Genomic DNA, 17313 nt, shown 5'->3' with positions numbered 1-17313 from the left:
TTTTCAGTGACCAGAGTAAGTGGTATAATTATTACTTTTATTTTCCTTCCTCCAAAATCAGAAATTATCAAAGTAGCTTATATGATTAAGCATGTAAGCTCACTTTATATATATGCCCTCCAGATCTCCTGATTTGGACCTTTATGGTAGGAAGTAATGAGCTCTACAGTTGAACAACATGGGAGTGAACCAAAGGGAATAGAAGAATTCACTCACCACTAACCTAGGATAACTGATCGCCTAGTAACCGTCTCAGAGATGAGGAGAAGGATGAATACTATGAAACTTTATGGTATTATGGAACTCTTTCCTAATTTAATGCTAGAAGTTTATAAACTTAATCTCTCTAAACTTCAGTTTATTTATTTATTTATTAAATGGAGGAGAAATAATACTTCAGTTAATGACACAGAACATGTGGCTAGAAGTTTGCACTAAATAAGTAGTAGTACTAGTTAAAGTAGTATTTGTAATACATTTTTTCTTTAAGAAAGGCTGCACCCTTATAGAGATAATTCTTTTAAAGGGCTGTGAAGTGAAGACGCAGCAAATACCCACCAAGAAAGACCAAAGGAATTAAATTCATTCTAAAAATTATTCATTGAACTAATATGTATTGAATGGCATCTTCGTGCCAAACACTGGACATTTGGCAAGTAAAAGACATTCCCTGCCCTTGTAGAGCTTTCCAATGAATGAGGAAGGACATAATATATAATCGATAAATAAAATTTAAATGCCCAGATCCTATGAAAGATTCGGATTATCCTGGCAGACTAATAGAAGGTCCATTTTACTGAGTGAAAGGAAAATTTCTGAAGAGGTGATATTTAATCTTACTCCAGTAAAATGAGATTGTCTAGCTTTAGTGATCTGAGATAAAAGAAGCTTTTAGGAAAGCAGAAACTATATGTACAAAGGTCTTAACATGAGAAATAATCAGAACATTTTAACAAGAAATCTGGCATAGCTGGAATGTGAAGTAAGGGAAAATGATATGAAACAGCACAATAAAGATGTCTTATCCTTCTCTGGAAGATAAGAGGAAGCCACTGAAAAACGTTACTAGCATATAGCATGCTCTAATTTTGTGTTGTATTTTTAAAAGTATTACATGCTTATTTGAAGTTGATTAAGAACAATAGATAAAGACTGCCTAGAAGTGAAGAGGTGATTAGGGTTGTGTTGGGAAGATAAAAAAAAAATGCTTAAAATATATTTTAGGGAAGAACGACAGGACCTGTTGATGGGCTCAATATGGGATTTGAAGTAAAAAGAGGAAAGAAGAAAGACTCCCAAGTACATAGTTTTTGAAACTCAATGGATCACAGTGTCATTTGCTAAAATAAAATAGAATGGGACTTTAAGGGTAAAATGCAGAAATTCAGTTTTAAAATTTTAAGTTTGAGACAGTAATCAGAAACCAAGTAGAGATTTCAAGTGTATGATTGAGTACCTGAGAATGGACTGCAGATGTAAGTTTGGAAATCATCAACCTGCAGATGGTCCAAGAACCACAAGTGGCAGATTGAATTATGAACATCCTCTTAATCTTAATCCACACTGCTGTGGGTAGGAACCCATTGTAAATAAGACCTCTTAAAGATGTTACTTTTAATTGAAGTGTGACCCAACTGAATCAGGGGTAGATCTTAATCCATGTTACTGGAGACCTTTTAAAGAGAAGAAGTGGGAAGCCAGGAGTTAGAGAAGGTCACAGGAAGGACAGAGGTGAGTGGACACAGCAGAGGAAAGAAAGAACATTGCAATGACAGAAAGCAGAGTTACAGGACAAGGAACCCAAAGGATTGCCAGCAGCAAGCATCAAAATATATAGATTCTTAAATCTTCAATAATACCTGTGATAATAGATTTTCAATCGACAGTATGAAAGTCTAGTATAATAAAATGGAATATCATAGTTAAAACTGTGGAAAGAAAAAAAAGTGCCAAGCTTCAAACTCCATAACCAACAAAAATATCCTTCAAAAGTGAAGGTAAAATAGATGGGATTAGAGGTTTCTGAGCCAATACTTACTCTTTGCAGAATTTATAATTAGGTTGATTGTAAGAGTTTGGAACTGGGCAGAGGTGATGGTGATGCAGCAATATGAGTATAATTAACAGAACTGAAGTATTGAAATGATAAATTGAAAGGATAATTTTTGAACAATCCACGATGCTAGAAGGAAAGCTAGAGGATAAAATGGGAGACTATAATCAGTGAATTCTGGGGTGGCAGAGGATTGCGGTTAAGAATACAAATATAAGAATGTTCCTTCAGGATCTATGAAAAGGTTACTTCATTAGTACAGTGTTGAAGTGGAGTGATATATGGGGGAAAATTCACCTAAATAATACTTCTATGGTATACAAATTTATTCTTATTGCCATAGATCTATTTTCTTGATAGATAAAGACCCACATAGAAGCTAACAAAATATTAAATGTCCATCCTGGGGAAATTCTCTACTTTCTCAAAGAAAATGGCAAGAATCTCTGGAATATATAAGCCATGCCTAGCAAAAGAAAACAGGACAATATGCCAAGGCCTTGATCTTAATGCTTCTATTTATAAGTCTTAATTCTGTAAAAACAAAACTTAGCCTAATTATAATTAATGCCTAAGAGTTACCATCTGAAAACCAACTTGTTACTCAAATGTGGCCTGTCTCTGAGCCAAACTCAGCAAATGAACTTGCTATCTCTACCTTTCCCTGATGTGGGACATGACTGGAAATGAACCTTCCTGCCACTGAGGGACTACCAAGCACTAATGAAAAATGCATTTGGAAAAAAGCCTTGACCAAAAGGGGAAAACATTAAATATAAAAGAGGGTTTGTTTTTTGGTATTTTTTTTTTTTTTGCCTAAGGTTATGCTGGTCTCAGGAAGATTTTACTAACTGCCACCATAAACAAAGCCTCAAACAAGAGTACTCCTGGGGGTTCTAAGCACATCCAGACACCAGAGGCAAGGCACACAGCCTCATGAAGTCAACACCCCCTAGACAGTCCTATTTGGGAATATATGATAATTTATTTTTCCAGTATAACATAGCTTTACTCATTTATAATTCTTCTACTCATGATTCTTCTACTCTTTTTATTTGAACCTATAATTTTCAATATACCCATCAAATATATTTCTCAGGAACTAAAATATTTGGATTATTCATCTGCTGGTTGAACCCTGAATCCCAGCAGAGATGCTGCCAACTCCTACTCTCCAGTTCTTTATGCCCTGGACAACTAACAAAATTATGATGATGAAGAAGTTCCATCCCAAAAAAACATGGAGTATCTGCAACTACAAGCACAACAATTCCTTCCATTTACCCCATAATGTCTAAGACCTTTCTCAGTCCTAAGCAGTCAGAGCAGACATCATTCCAAACCCCTCAAGACTGAGAAATGAACAAACATAAGGGAAGAGTGTAACCATGGACCAAAGTAGGTTCATAGTTACTGTAGTTATTACTTTGGAAGAACTTGTAATATTGATATAAAGATAGTGACTACCATGGGCCAAACTAGGTTTATAGTTATTGTAGATATTACTATTGGAAGAACTTGCAATATTGATATTACTATCTTTAGATAGTGACTACTATGTGTGGAGGGGATTGGGGGGGTTCTGTGGGAATTCCCTATAGTTTAGGTGTAATTTTTCTGTAAGTCTAAAACTTCTCTAAAAATAAAGCTTATTATTACAAAAAAAGTGAAAGTAAAATAAGGATGCTTTCAGACAAACAAACTCAGGCAATTTTTTACCAATAGATCTGTAGCAGAAGAAATAATAAATGACTAATGAATTATTAATAAAATATAAAAAATATTTTAAAAATATCATTTCTCAACTAGTGCTATTATACTACTGCAATTTCAATGTTGATTCTAAGATTTATATGGAAATGCAAAGGACACAGGAGAACCAAGATAATTTTGGAAAGAAAAAAATAAAAGGAAAATATGCACTTGCAGATTTCATAACTTATGATAAAACTTCAGTAAATAAAACAGGATACTTCTAGAGTAAAGATAAGAAAATAGATCATAAAACATAGAGTCCAGAAGTAGACTAAAGCATACATGGTCACCTGATCTACTATAAGTACACAAATAAAATTAATAGAGCAAAAACATCCTTTTCAATAAATTATTCTAGTGCAATGAGAGATCCATATGGGAAAAAAATAGCCTTGCTCCCTACTTCATATCGTAGGCAAAATTTAAGTTGAAACATATATTAATCCAAAACTTAAAAGGTAATGTGCTTTACAAAGGATGCAGAATACACTAATAATAAAGAAAAAAGTATAATAATTGGAATTCAACATTACAATATTCTGCAAATCAGAAAGCAATGACACCACTGGCATAGGTAAAAAGACAAGCTACAAGCTGGGAGAAGAATATGTATATATATGTATAATATATATATAATATATATATATAGTCACATGCATATATATTCTAATTTAAAATAATAATAATAAGATATGACATAACATAATATATAGTATAATATCCGGAATATGTAACATATATGTTATATGCGTGTCATGGTTTGAAGATGTATGTACACCAGAAAAGCATGTTCTTAAAATTAATCCATTCCTGTGAGTGTGGACCCATTGTAAGTAGGATCTTTTGGTGAGTAGTATCTTAATATGTGACCCACCTCATTCAGGATGAGTCTTAATCCTCTAACAGTAGTCCTTTATAAAAGAATGACATTCACACAAAGAGAGAAAAAGACACGGAAGAAAGAATCTGAAAGCAACAAAACCCAGAAGAGAAGGGAGAGTAGGACTTCTAATGTACAGAACTGGAGGATAATAATACATTTGTGTTGTTTTAAACCACAAATGTCATGGCAATTTGTTAAAGAAATAATAGAAAACTAATACTAATAGAAACGCACATTTAAAATGATGAGGTACTCTTTCACAGCTATTAGAACTGCTAAAATCAGGATTTTGCAAAAATGTGAAGCAACTAAGACTGCTTCATTGCTGGTGTAAGTGTGAAACTGGTGTAAATATACTTTGGAAAACTGTTACAGTTATCTCCTAAAGCTAAAGTATACCAACTTTTTCACCTAACAATTTTATTCCTGGGCATATATCAATGAAAAATGAGTAAATATGTCTACAAAAACAATGTTCATATCAGTTGTTTATAATAGTCAAAAACTGAAAGTCACCTGAATGCTCATCAACAGAAGAATGTATGAAAAATGGAGATATATACACCCATACAATCAATAGCTATACAGCAGTTTAACAGACTGAACTACTGATGTGTACAATAACATGGGCTAATCTCATAGATGTTATACTGAGAGAAAGAAGCCAGAAAACTGTGATTGCATACAATATGCGAAGTTAGAATATTGGTTTATTCTGATATAGCTATCTTCTGGGAAGTGGCACAAGGAAATTTACAAGATCTATAGCTTGGTTAGTTGGAGGCTATGTAACTGTTCACATACACATACATACATACATACACATATATGTAAAAAACCAAGGTGAAAATTTAAGACCACTGTACTTTATGCATATATATTATATCCCTCAATAAAAACACAATAATATAATACTTGGGGGATTATAATTTATGCAGAAATAAAATAAATGGCAATAAATAGCACAAAGGACAAGAGGTAGCACATGAAATTAAATCACTTTTAAGTTCTTACATGTTTCAGGAAGCAGACAAAAATACTAATTTGAGATAGATTTAATAAGTAATAGAGTAATTTTATTGCATAGGGTGATCATTAAGTGAAAAAATGCAAAAAAATGAATTTCTAGGAAGCTAATCAAAGAGAAAAATGGAATGATTTAAATTACTCTTTAAATCCAACATATGTCAAGAAAGACAGAATAGAAGAACCAAGAACAGATATGATGTAGTAAAAGCAATTACAGGGTGAATGACATAAAAAATTATATCAATTATTACATTGAATGTAAAGAATTAAACGTTACGTACTTTTGAATGACTAAAACTGAAAATATACTAAAGTTAGATATAAACATTTTTCACAGGAAAAGTACTCACAACAAAAAATTATCATCATCATTCCAAAGTTGAAGACTGCACATTATTAAAGTGGTTTAGCAGGAAATATTAAATAGTAATCTCATAGACAAAGAATAGAGAATTAAAACAAGAAGACTTTCGAGTTAGGTTTCAAAAGGAGCATCCGAGTGGAAATCAAAGTTCTATAAAGTGGTAATTGTAGCTAGGCATCCATTTGAGTTCTGTTTCTTAAAATAGTTTTGAATGACAGTCTCTGGCTTTCACAATTGTTTTCCTTGACCTAACTTTTGAAATATTTCTTTAAGTCTTCCTATTAAGGCTATGAAAAAAATTCACCCACCCACCTTCCCTTTTTTTGTGTGTCTCTCTTGAAGAGATGAAGTTAATTTTTAATTTGTTTGAGAAAGTTATTTATACTTTGGACACCACACAGTAGAGCCACATCCCTTGCCTGCAAGTTTGGGTCTACCTTGAAGGAAGACATTCTTGTTGCCAACAACAGAAATGACAAGTGACAAGTGTCACATCACAGAAGTGACAGGAAGCTGAAACATAGCACGTGGGTGAGGAGTTTGACTATGGATCTAAATCCTATGTGTGATCTTTACCTCCTTTTGGGGGTACTTTGGAGAAGACACTTTTCTCTGTTCTGGCACAATACATTTCCACCATTAGCCTTTCCCCTCTCCTTCTCCCTGCCTCCCTGGGTACTTAAGAAAGCAGGAGCTTCTTGTTTAGGGCTCTTCAGCAATGAGATGATTTCCCCAATTTGCTCTGCATGTCACCTTACCTTTCTCCAGATGTCATTCTAGGGGAAAAAATGGAACACTGTAGAGTAAGTAAAAGTTGACTCATTGTCCTAATTGACCACCTTGACATCTGGTAGCTCAATATCAGGTCATACACATACGGAGAAAGAAACCCATTTCTCTTTCTTTTTTTTTTTTTTTAAAGATTTATTTTTATTTATTTAATTCCCCTCCCCTCCCCCGGTTGTCTGTTTTCTGTGTCTTTTCGCTGCGTCTTGTTTCTTTGTCCGCTTCTGTTGTCGTCAGCGGCACAGGAAGTGTGGGCGGCGCCATTCCTCGGCAGGCTGCTCCCTCCTTCGCGCTGGGCGGCTCTCCTTATGGGTGCACTCCTTGCGCGTGGGGCTCCCCTACGCGGGGGACACCCCTGTGTAGCACGGCACTCCTTGCGCGCATCAGCACTGTGCATGGGCCAGCTCCACACAGGTCAAGGAGGCCCGGGGCTTGAACCACGGACCTCCCATGTGGTAGACGGACGCCCTAACCACTGGGCCAAAGTCCGTTTCCCTCCCCATTTCTCTTTCTAAGATTCAATTTCATGTCTAGATTTTGAGTATGTGGCCAGGTTTTTAAATGTCACATAAGACCTCTGACATACAAATGAGGCCAGTAACCTATAGGAACAGGGCAGGATAGCATCCTATAATGCAAATAAACCTGAAAATTAAAAACCTGTATACTTATACTATTAATCTAGTTCAATGTTCTATGTTCATTTTTGGTAGTTAATCTCCCCTTTTAGTAACAGATATTTTTTTCAATTATTATTTTTATGTCAGGTTGAGTATATGTTAGTAATGGAGGGAAGCAGAAAGACAGTGGCAGAGTTAAATAAATAAAGAGAAAGCCAGATGGTGACTGGACTTTAGGAATCAAGAGCTGGATCTATGAACTTCAAATGATTCTCCTGGAATGCAAATTTTCTGTCCACTGCCAACCATTGAGGATCAGGATTTGATTTCACTAAGAAAGATACTGGTCTCCTTGGGTGACCAAAAAGGCAATTGCAATCAAAGAATGGAGGTTGGTGAATGACTACACTGAGTTCAAATAAAACATTATATTCTTGAAGGAAATAAAGTTCTTTTTCTGAGCCACCTTGAGTAAGATATATTATAAAATTGTCATGATGGGTAAAAAGGGAGAACCAAACACAAAATGTGGAGATTTTGGATTTATTTCCTAATGTTTCCAGAAAATAGCAGACACTGATGGATAATGAATAAAAGCAGAATACCCAGACTAATTTAATTGTAAATAGATTGACATACATGCTATGTGGAAATTAATTTTTTATATTATATCATTGACCTAGAAAGAGTTGGAATTGCCAGCTTCATCTGAGGTAAGTTAACATAACTTTAGCTTAAAAAGCAGGTATTTGTAAGATCATAGCAACACACACACAGACATACATCTGTAGTTTGTAAATTCCATAATATAAATTCACTTACTAAAATTCTCCACTTCATTTTTTCCCTAGGTAAACACAGTCACATTTCATTTATTGAAAACGTCTTTGTCATTATTTATAAAAATGTGTCACCACAAAATATGTTAATCATTTTTATGTTTTAATAAATGCAAGGTTTTATTTTAAACATATTTCAAATTATTAAAAATGATCTCTTTTCAAAATGAATACCTAGGGGAGCAGATGTGACTCAAGCAGTTGAGTGCCTGCTTCTCACATGAGAGGTCCCAGGTTCAGTCCCCGGTGCTTGCTAAAACAAAAAATAGCAACAACAACAAAAGAAGACAACAAGCAAAACAAATGAAGAAACCAACGCAGGGGAGCCGATGTGTCTCGTTGGTTGAGCACCTGCTTCCCACACACAGGGTGCCAGGTTTAATCCCCATTACCTCAAAAAAATAAAATAAAATAAATAGCTAAAGGTGAGATGCAAACTGAGAGGATGACTCCTAGAATATAAGCTTCCATATTATAATCTTTTTGTTTTAAAATGAGACACCTAGAATCCAGTTAAGTTTTATGATTTATGAAAGATCAAAAACCAAATAAACAAGAACCTACATCTGAGTTGCAAACCTGTGTTTTTTCTGAAATACTATCCTAGGTTAAGAAATCACATGTTGCTCAGAAGTAATGTAAAAAATGTAAGCTAAGCCCCTATATCATTGCTACCTGCTCACCATGGATCTTAGGTTTGACTAGTCCCCATAAATATAAAATTCTGGATCCCTCTATTTTCTCACAGCAGCTGTTTCTGCCTTCACAACCAATTTCATCCTAGGTTTCCTAAGCTCACTCTTCCCTCCCAAAACTCTGTGTGCTAACCTCCAATACATTTGTCTTTAACATCTTCACCACATGTTTTCTCCCTTACAGTGTTTCAGCTTTGTTGCAGGTTTCTTTGACTCATATCATTTAAGATCCTGGACTCCCAGGATCAGCCTAATAAGTCCCTATGGGATACTGATAAACCTATAAATCTGTAGAATAAAAAATGTTAGCAAAACCAGCACATAGATGCTTATAAATTTAACATGGTGCCAAGCTACCTGGATAATGTGGGAATTTATTTGTGGTTATTTGTCTTTCCCTTGATACACAAGATCCTTTAGGTCAGAGCCCTCCTTCTGCATCGTTTTGTCCCTACACACAGAGTAAGTACTCAAAAATATTTATCTAAAAAGTTAAATGTATTATTATCTCCACTTGACATTTTCTAAACCTTAGAGAAGGTCAAACAACTTGCTTAAGTTCCCAAAGCAGATTTGGGTTGGAACCCCTGCTTCCCAGATCATCAATGAAAAACCCACCTTGTCTTTTTTTCTAGGAACTGGAGATACAGTGAAGAATAAGACAAAGACCCATCCTTGTGGAACTTCCATAAACATTAGGTGGCAAAACATATTTCAGTAAAATGTTTGTATATCATATTTTAGAAAGAAAAACAACTCTGGGCAGGCAGTAACAGAGGCAAGGGGTGTGTCATTATAAATAAGACCAATTGGACATAATTTTAACTCATGTGAATCAGTTAATCTTTTTATTTTCCTGGAAATGAGTCCAAACCATAAAGATGCTGTTTAAGAGCTCCATCTTACTTTTCCAACATACCTTGCTTTTAGTTGACATCACTGATGAAAATTCAATTTTCATGAATAAAAATTAAGAGTGATGATTAATGAACTTTTCTAAAAGCATTACTCATGTTTTCAAAGAATTGATCTATATAGAGTTTTTAATATCAGTTATAGAAGTGGATGTGGCTCAACTGATAGTCCATCTGCCTACCATATAGGAGGTCCAGGGTTTGAACCCAGGGCCTCCTGGCCTGTGTGGTGAGCTGGCCCATGCGCAGTGCTGCTGTGCACAAGGAGTGCCATGCCACGCAGGGGTGTCCCCCCACATAGGGAAGCCCCATGCACAAGGAGTGTGCCCCTCAAGGAGAGCCATCTCATGCTAAAAGTGCCACCCACCCAGAAGTGGCGCCATACACATGGAGAGCTGATGCAGCAAGATGACACAACAACAACAACAACAGCAAAAGAGACAAAGATTCCCATGCTGCCTGATGAGAATGTAAGTGGACATAGAACACACAGTGAATGGACACAAGAGAGCAGACAATGGTGGGGGGCGGGGGAAGAGGAGAGAAATAAAATAAATCTTTAAAAAAATCAAATTAGTGTTGAATTAACAGGTTTTAGGTATTTGAAAATTCTATATACATAGGAACCACTGACTGTAAAAGAAAAGCACATACATAATTCAATGCCATGATGACTTTTCACATACCATTCAGCTTGCATTCTAAAATGATTTCTTTAGACCATCTTTTACAAAATTATGAGTAAATTAGCATACAGTTATTGATCCAATCACTGATAGTTACATTAAAAAATGAACTAGCTGCACCTTTATTGTGAGGGTCTGAAAGTTTGGGTAACATACTTAAGGTCAAAAAGCTAATTAGTTGGGAAATCACTGAAGAAACTGGGACACAGAATTCAAATCTCCTCCCTTTTACTGTAGAGTATTAGAACATGGTAATTCAATGGTAGCCAGATTAGCTGATAGTAGTTTTAGTTGGAGATAAATTGAAATTGGATAAATTTCATTGGCGATACAATGAAAATTATTGCAGAAGCTTACGAAGATGCACCCCTGAAATTTGGTTTTGTTTTGCTTTTTTTTGGTTGAATAATTATAAAAACCCTATTTCTTCTTCTGTTCAAGGGCATGATATTCAGGTGGTGCCTGCTTCAAATTAATATCCTTTCTTCTTCATTGTATTGTTCAAATTCGATTCAATTCAATTCTGTATCTTTTCATGCTTAAGCAGCCTTCTCATCAAAACAGCTCAGTGCTACACTGAAAAATGCTAATGTACCCAGGGAGAAATAGTATTTTTATTGTTTTGAGAACTCAAACTGATCTTTTAAAAAAAGGATTCCAGTTTTCATTAAAGAAAAAAATAAAATTTTTAGATGTTAAAATGCTGCTAGATTACTCACTTGGTTGTTACAATGTTTCCATGAGCATTTTATTGTGCTAATATGTAGTCTTTTTCCAATCAAATATTTAGTAGACAGCACATTTTATGAAACAAGAATATGTGAATGTGAAAAACTTTCAGTAATTTAAAATATTAGATATCATTTATGAAAACCTACCAAAGCCCATAAATTGGCTATTAAAATGATACTAAAAATACCCCTAGTTTTATTTTGGCAGCATATTTGCACACCATGTGGACATTTCCATTCCAACTACTTTTACTGAAAAACTCTATGCTGGAATAGAAAGAGAAGGGTTTCAGATGACTGGCTGAGCAAGCAGCAGCTGCTTCCCTCCACTGGTTCCATCTCCCAGTGTCACGTGTCAGGGTCCGGAACAAATAATGCACCTTTGTCCACAGTTCCAAAACAGAAGGTCTTGCCTATGAAATAGCAGAACACTGGAGTTTAAGGAATTGTGCTTACACACAAACAGCACCCTATTAAATGCCTCCCTGAGGAGCTATAGGGAGGGGAAGGGGAAAACAGTGCCAAATCCCTCTTGAAGAAATACTCTCAAGTTTATTTTACTTTCTTTGTTATTTGGCATAGTAGTAACAATTCTTCAATTACATGGAAGGTAACCAATAAATATCTTTGTTTAATTGGTTTGATTTAAGCAATATTTCTTATATTTGTAGATTTTTTTTAACAAGCACGGTTTTGAAGAGTGATCCAAACTAAATAATTTTATGTTTATGTATAGCTTAGTGTTTCATACCCAGTCACTGAATTGACAGCTACAGGGTTGCAACTTCTATCCTTTTGAGTCAGAAAGTTAGCTGTGGATAATTTAGCAAACAGACCTTATCAGTTTGGCCCCAAAGTATTTGTAACTATATGACAGGAACTCCTGCTGACTGACTGCAGGGTTTTAGAAGCATATGCTACAATTATTTCTTTTGTTTTAAAGACTCATGCAAAATTTGATATTCACAGCTGCTAGGCATCAGTTTAACAGAGAAACAATCTCACCACAAAAAAACAAAAGTGACTGATTCCAGATTATTGCCAGGTCACGCACTGTGGTGCTGGAACAGATTCAAGTGTAAGTGCTACAAAAGTAGCCATGGCCCAGGTAGGCTATAAGGTTTCAGCAAGCTATGATGCCAGGCTCCTGTCTGCTGACACTACTTGATAACATCTAGGAATTCTAACTAGTGGAATAAGTACAGTAACTTCCCCAAAGATTCCCGCCCCCCCCCCCGAATGACTATACTAATGTAAACAACTGAATGAGGAATTAAAAGATTGGAATCAATACACGTTTGCATGTTAAGTAACTCAGTCAAAATTTACAGTATGAATAAAATCATGACTGTACATTACAACATGGAATATATATATATATACAAATATACTATTCATATATACATATAGAGATACACACAAGAACATGGTTTTACAAACTAATTTGGACTAATTTATGAAATCACATATATACATGCATACAAAGCAAGAATATTATGTAGAAAGTATTTATTATTATTTTAATTACATCTCTAAATATCACTCTGAGTATTCCTTACAATGACCCAAGAGGGATAAATTATACGACAAAATCTTCTTAGCCACATAAAAGTGGAAAATCAGAATGACAAACAACAAAAAGCAAAGAAAAAAAAGAATTGCTGTGGTCTTTTGTATTGAAGTAAGAATTATTTCAATAGCTTTTCAAGAATTAAGTCAGTTTGGGGAGTTACTCATTTCTACCCAACTGTATGTGTGGCATGTCTGTTGTACAAAGGACTTATTGCTGTAAAATAGATTAAATATGCTTAAAATAATAAATATAATTTGAAATCCCACTTTTTAACCATTAAAATAAATATGAATTTAAATGAGAGCATTACTGAAAAGATTTATAAATATAATCATTTTGCTTTTCATCAGTATGTGTCCTCTACACTTGGGAGAAGATATTTTCTTCTTCACTATTTTCTGTCCTGACTTTGCTACATGGAGATTTCAATGTATTTTCATCAACATTTCTACATCTTTATGGACAATTGTTTTCATAACTTTCTCGTGCTTTCACTCCCACCCCATATTCTAGATATGTGCGATAATAGTTACATTTCAATGTCACCTTGTACTTGTTAATTCACCTCTGTCAAGCAAGGTTTCTGTTTTAGCAAAAGGTGCACTTTCAAACTCTGAATATCCTCTCTTTGTGGTCTCTCTCCCCTAGATACAGGCATGACAAGGATATTACTTTTCAGACATATGACAGAATCGAGATTCTCAAGCCCTACCATTCTGTGGGTCCCTTGTTTTAAAGGCAGTGTGATATACAGGAAAGAGAACAAGGCTGGACTCAGAGGGAATGAGATTCAGGAGATGAAGTTTACATGCCTTGGATAAGTCAGTTTTCTCCTGTGAATCTTAAAGTTCTCTTATTTAATAAGGAAGAGGAAAATATCTCTAAAGCCTCTTTCAAATATAAAACTTAGGGCATCATTCATTCAATAAAAATCTATTCTGTGAATAACACTATTCTGAGTTACAAAATTCAAAGATGAATAGACATGGTCCTACCTACTACAGGTTTTACATATATAAATATGCTATACAGACAGCGATATATATATAGAGAGAGATGAATCTTGCTTTGTCTTTTGCCCTACTAGTTTTCTTTTTTAATATTCATTCTTCCTTTTTTCTTTATTAATGGATACATGATTTTATTCTATTCAGGGTTGCAGTGTCCTGTTAAAGTTACTGAATTCCTGAAGTCCCCATTGCTCCTACCAGGATAGGTGTATTACCTGAGTCTGACCAATAAGATGTAAGTTCAAGTCAACCATGGATCTTCTTAAAAGCAATATATTTTTTTCAATTTAAAAAGTGATGAGTCCAGATAAAAAATGTCATCATATAGAATCTGCTTTCAGCCTGGGCTATGGAATTGATGTTCTTGAACAGGTAGTTAGATGATGTGTAGATCTCAAGGACTCTACTCAGTAAGTGCACCAGTGACTGGGTTGCCAATGATTGTGACTTCTTGCTATGTGAGAAAAATAAATCAATATGTGGTTAATACATTGAAGTTTCCATTTCTGTTTTTTCAGCTTAAAGCAATCCTCATTATATATTTACTATTATTTTGTAAAGTAAAAGTAGTTCATTTTGCATGTAAAAATAGATTATAAGATAGCAGTATTTCTTAAGGAAACTTAAAATCTAAATATATAAACAAAATATTTTATTCTCTCACTGAGTTGATAGCTTTTTTTTGGCTCTCTCATATTCCTTTCTTTGTTCTGTCAGTTGCTTTTATATTATCTCTCATCTTTTTCATCCCTTCAATACTCCTTTTAGAATTTCTAATTATCTCATCAAAGAACTTCAATTAGAGAACTGCTATTTTATTTAGATGTTTGTCGAATGATGTATTTGTTTCTTGGAGGAACATATGGCACCATAATTTGTTATTCTTTCAGTTCTAGCTCTTTCTTATTTTATTGATTCAGTGTTGTACTTTCACAGATCCATTTGTTTTGCTTAGCATCTCAATTTACTCTTCATTCTAATTGAAGAAATAGTCATATATTTTGAATTTTATCTTTATACTTTATTTCAACACTTGCAATCTTTGGATATTATTTTCCCATATTGCTATTTCTTTCCTGTGTAACTGTCACCTGTTTTCCTGTTGTCCTTTGAGGTTGTCTCCATGTAATTCTGATCATTTGCATATATTGTTCTCATTTTCCAATTTGGCATTTGGTCTATCTTTTTTTGTGCATGTTGTGGTGTGTTTTTTTTTTTTAATTTTTAAAGAAGCTTTAGATTACATATATATTACATAAAAAATGTAGGGAATTCCCATATGCCCTTTCCCTTCCCCTTCCCACACTTTCCCACATTAACAACATTCTTCATTAGTGTGGTACATTTGGCACAACTGATGAACACCTATTGAAGCATTGCTACTAATTGTAGTCTATAATTTACTTTACAGTTTACACTTTGCCCCACACAATTTTGTAGGTTTTGAGAAAATATATAAAGGCCTATATCTGTCATTGCAATGTCAGTTGAAAATGATTCCAATGTCCCAAAATGACCCATGTTACACTTATTCTTTCTTCTCCCTACCCTCAGAAACTCTGAGGACACTGCCTTTATATCAATGATACAAGTTCTTCCATTGTTAGAATAATAATAAGTCTACTTAAATCCATTATTCATTTCCCAATCTGAGGATTTGGGGATGGTGATGCCCACTCTGTTTCTGAGTAAAAGGGGACTTAGATCTTGTGGGGCATATGGATAGAACTGTTTTGCTTGCAGGTGTAGAAACTGTTTTTCAGGATCAGCATTGTCCATCATCATCCTTTTGTTCATTGTCCTGGGCAAGTCCAATGAACTAGAGAGTAGCTGTTGCAACTCTGGTGAGATTAAAGACTCAACTGGCATACGAACAGACCTAAGAATTAAGTCTCTGGGACATATAATTAATAAGTATAGTACAAACTATAGGTTCAAATAAAAGGGCTGGAAAACCATGTGTAGGGAAATTATAAATGAGTCTAACTCTGTTATATTGGGGACCTATATTCCAAAGTAAGGCCCACTGACAGGGTGCTGATTTCCTGAGATTGTCTGCCCTGCCTATAGTGTCCAGATGTCTCTAGGGCCCTCAGGAGCCCCCCTGCTTGAAGCAGTGTTTATAGTGGCAGTCAATGAGCTCCTGCTGAGACTTGAATAAGCATAACCTCAGGAATGAATTCCCAAATCACTTCTAAATCCCTTAGCCATAAAGACTCATTTGTATTTAATGTTTCCCCTTTTTAGTCAAAGTCTTTTTCGTGATGCATCACTAGTCTGTGCTTGGTAATAATCCCTACTTGTCAGGGAGGCTCAACCCCTTGTGTCATGCCCCACACTGGGGGGAAGGTAGTGAGTTTACATGCTGTGTTTGTCTTAGAAAGAGGCCATATTTCAGCAACAAGGAGGTTTTCAGGAGATCACTTTTAGGCTACATATAATACTAGCTAAGTTTCTATTTCACGAAAAAGGTTTATGAGTACAATCGTCAACATCAAGGGCTTGGCGTAATGGTCTGTCCTCCTTCACTAGGCACTGCCCATGTACTGGGTGGATTCTTATCACTCTATTAGAGAATGTACCAGGAATTAGGGCTCCCCAGAATGGGATTCAATATTCTTTCTATTTTTGTGTGGGTCTCCACCCACCAACACAATATCCCATGAATACTTGAACATTTTCATATGCCTTAGAGGCATGCCTCAGGTGCACCCCTCCCCACACATCTCCCCATCTTTGACCCCCCACAACAGTGATTCTCCCCTGCTACTGGTGTGACCCTTCTGCAACACAAAGCTGCTCATAAAAACAAAGCCAAAAAAAAAAAAACCCAAATAAAATGAATAATAAAATAATATTAATAATATTAATAATAAATAACAAAATAAATTTAGGGTACTGAAATTGTTCTGCTTAATCTTGCAATAATGGGTACAGACCATTTTAAATTTTCAAAACATCTAAAAGTGAATGTTGTGTTTATAGACAATGTATATGGTTGTTCTCCATTTCCTATGTACTAGAGAGCATTCTGTTCAATAAAGACCTCTGGTGGGCAGCTCATAGATAATAAGTATTGCTATGATATTATTTTTTAGATATAGCTCTTAAAATGTTTAAGAAAGACAGTATGCTCCAAGGTTCATGCCTCTAATAACCTAGAAATCATGTTAAATATGAGGACATGTATCCTTCTAAGACCTATAATGAAATCATGTTTAGTCTGCAGCAAGAATTTGAAAAGCTATTAGGAAGTATTTTATAGTTTGTACACAGTATTTTATTTTTTTATTTTTTAACAAATCAATTTTATTGATAAATATTAATAAAGCATAAATCCATTCAAAGTGTGCAATCAATGGTATTCAATATAGT

This window comes from Dasypus novemcinctus, chromosome 1 (assembly GCF_030445035.2).
Source record: "Dasypus novemcinctus isolate mDasNov1 chromosome 1, mDasNov1.1.hap2, whole genome shotgun sequence".
NCBI classification, from domain to species: Eukaryota; Metazoa; Chordata; class Mammalia; order Cingulata; family Dasypodidae; genus Dasypus; species Dasypus novemcinctus.
This window is presented reverse-complemented; position numbering follows the sequence as displayed.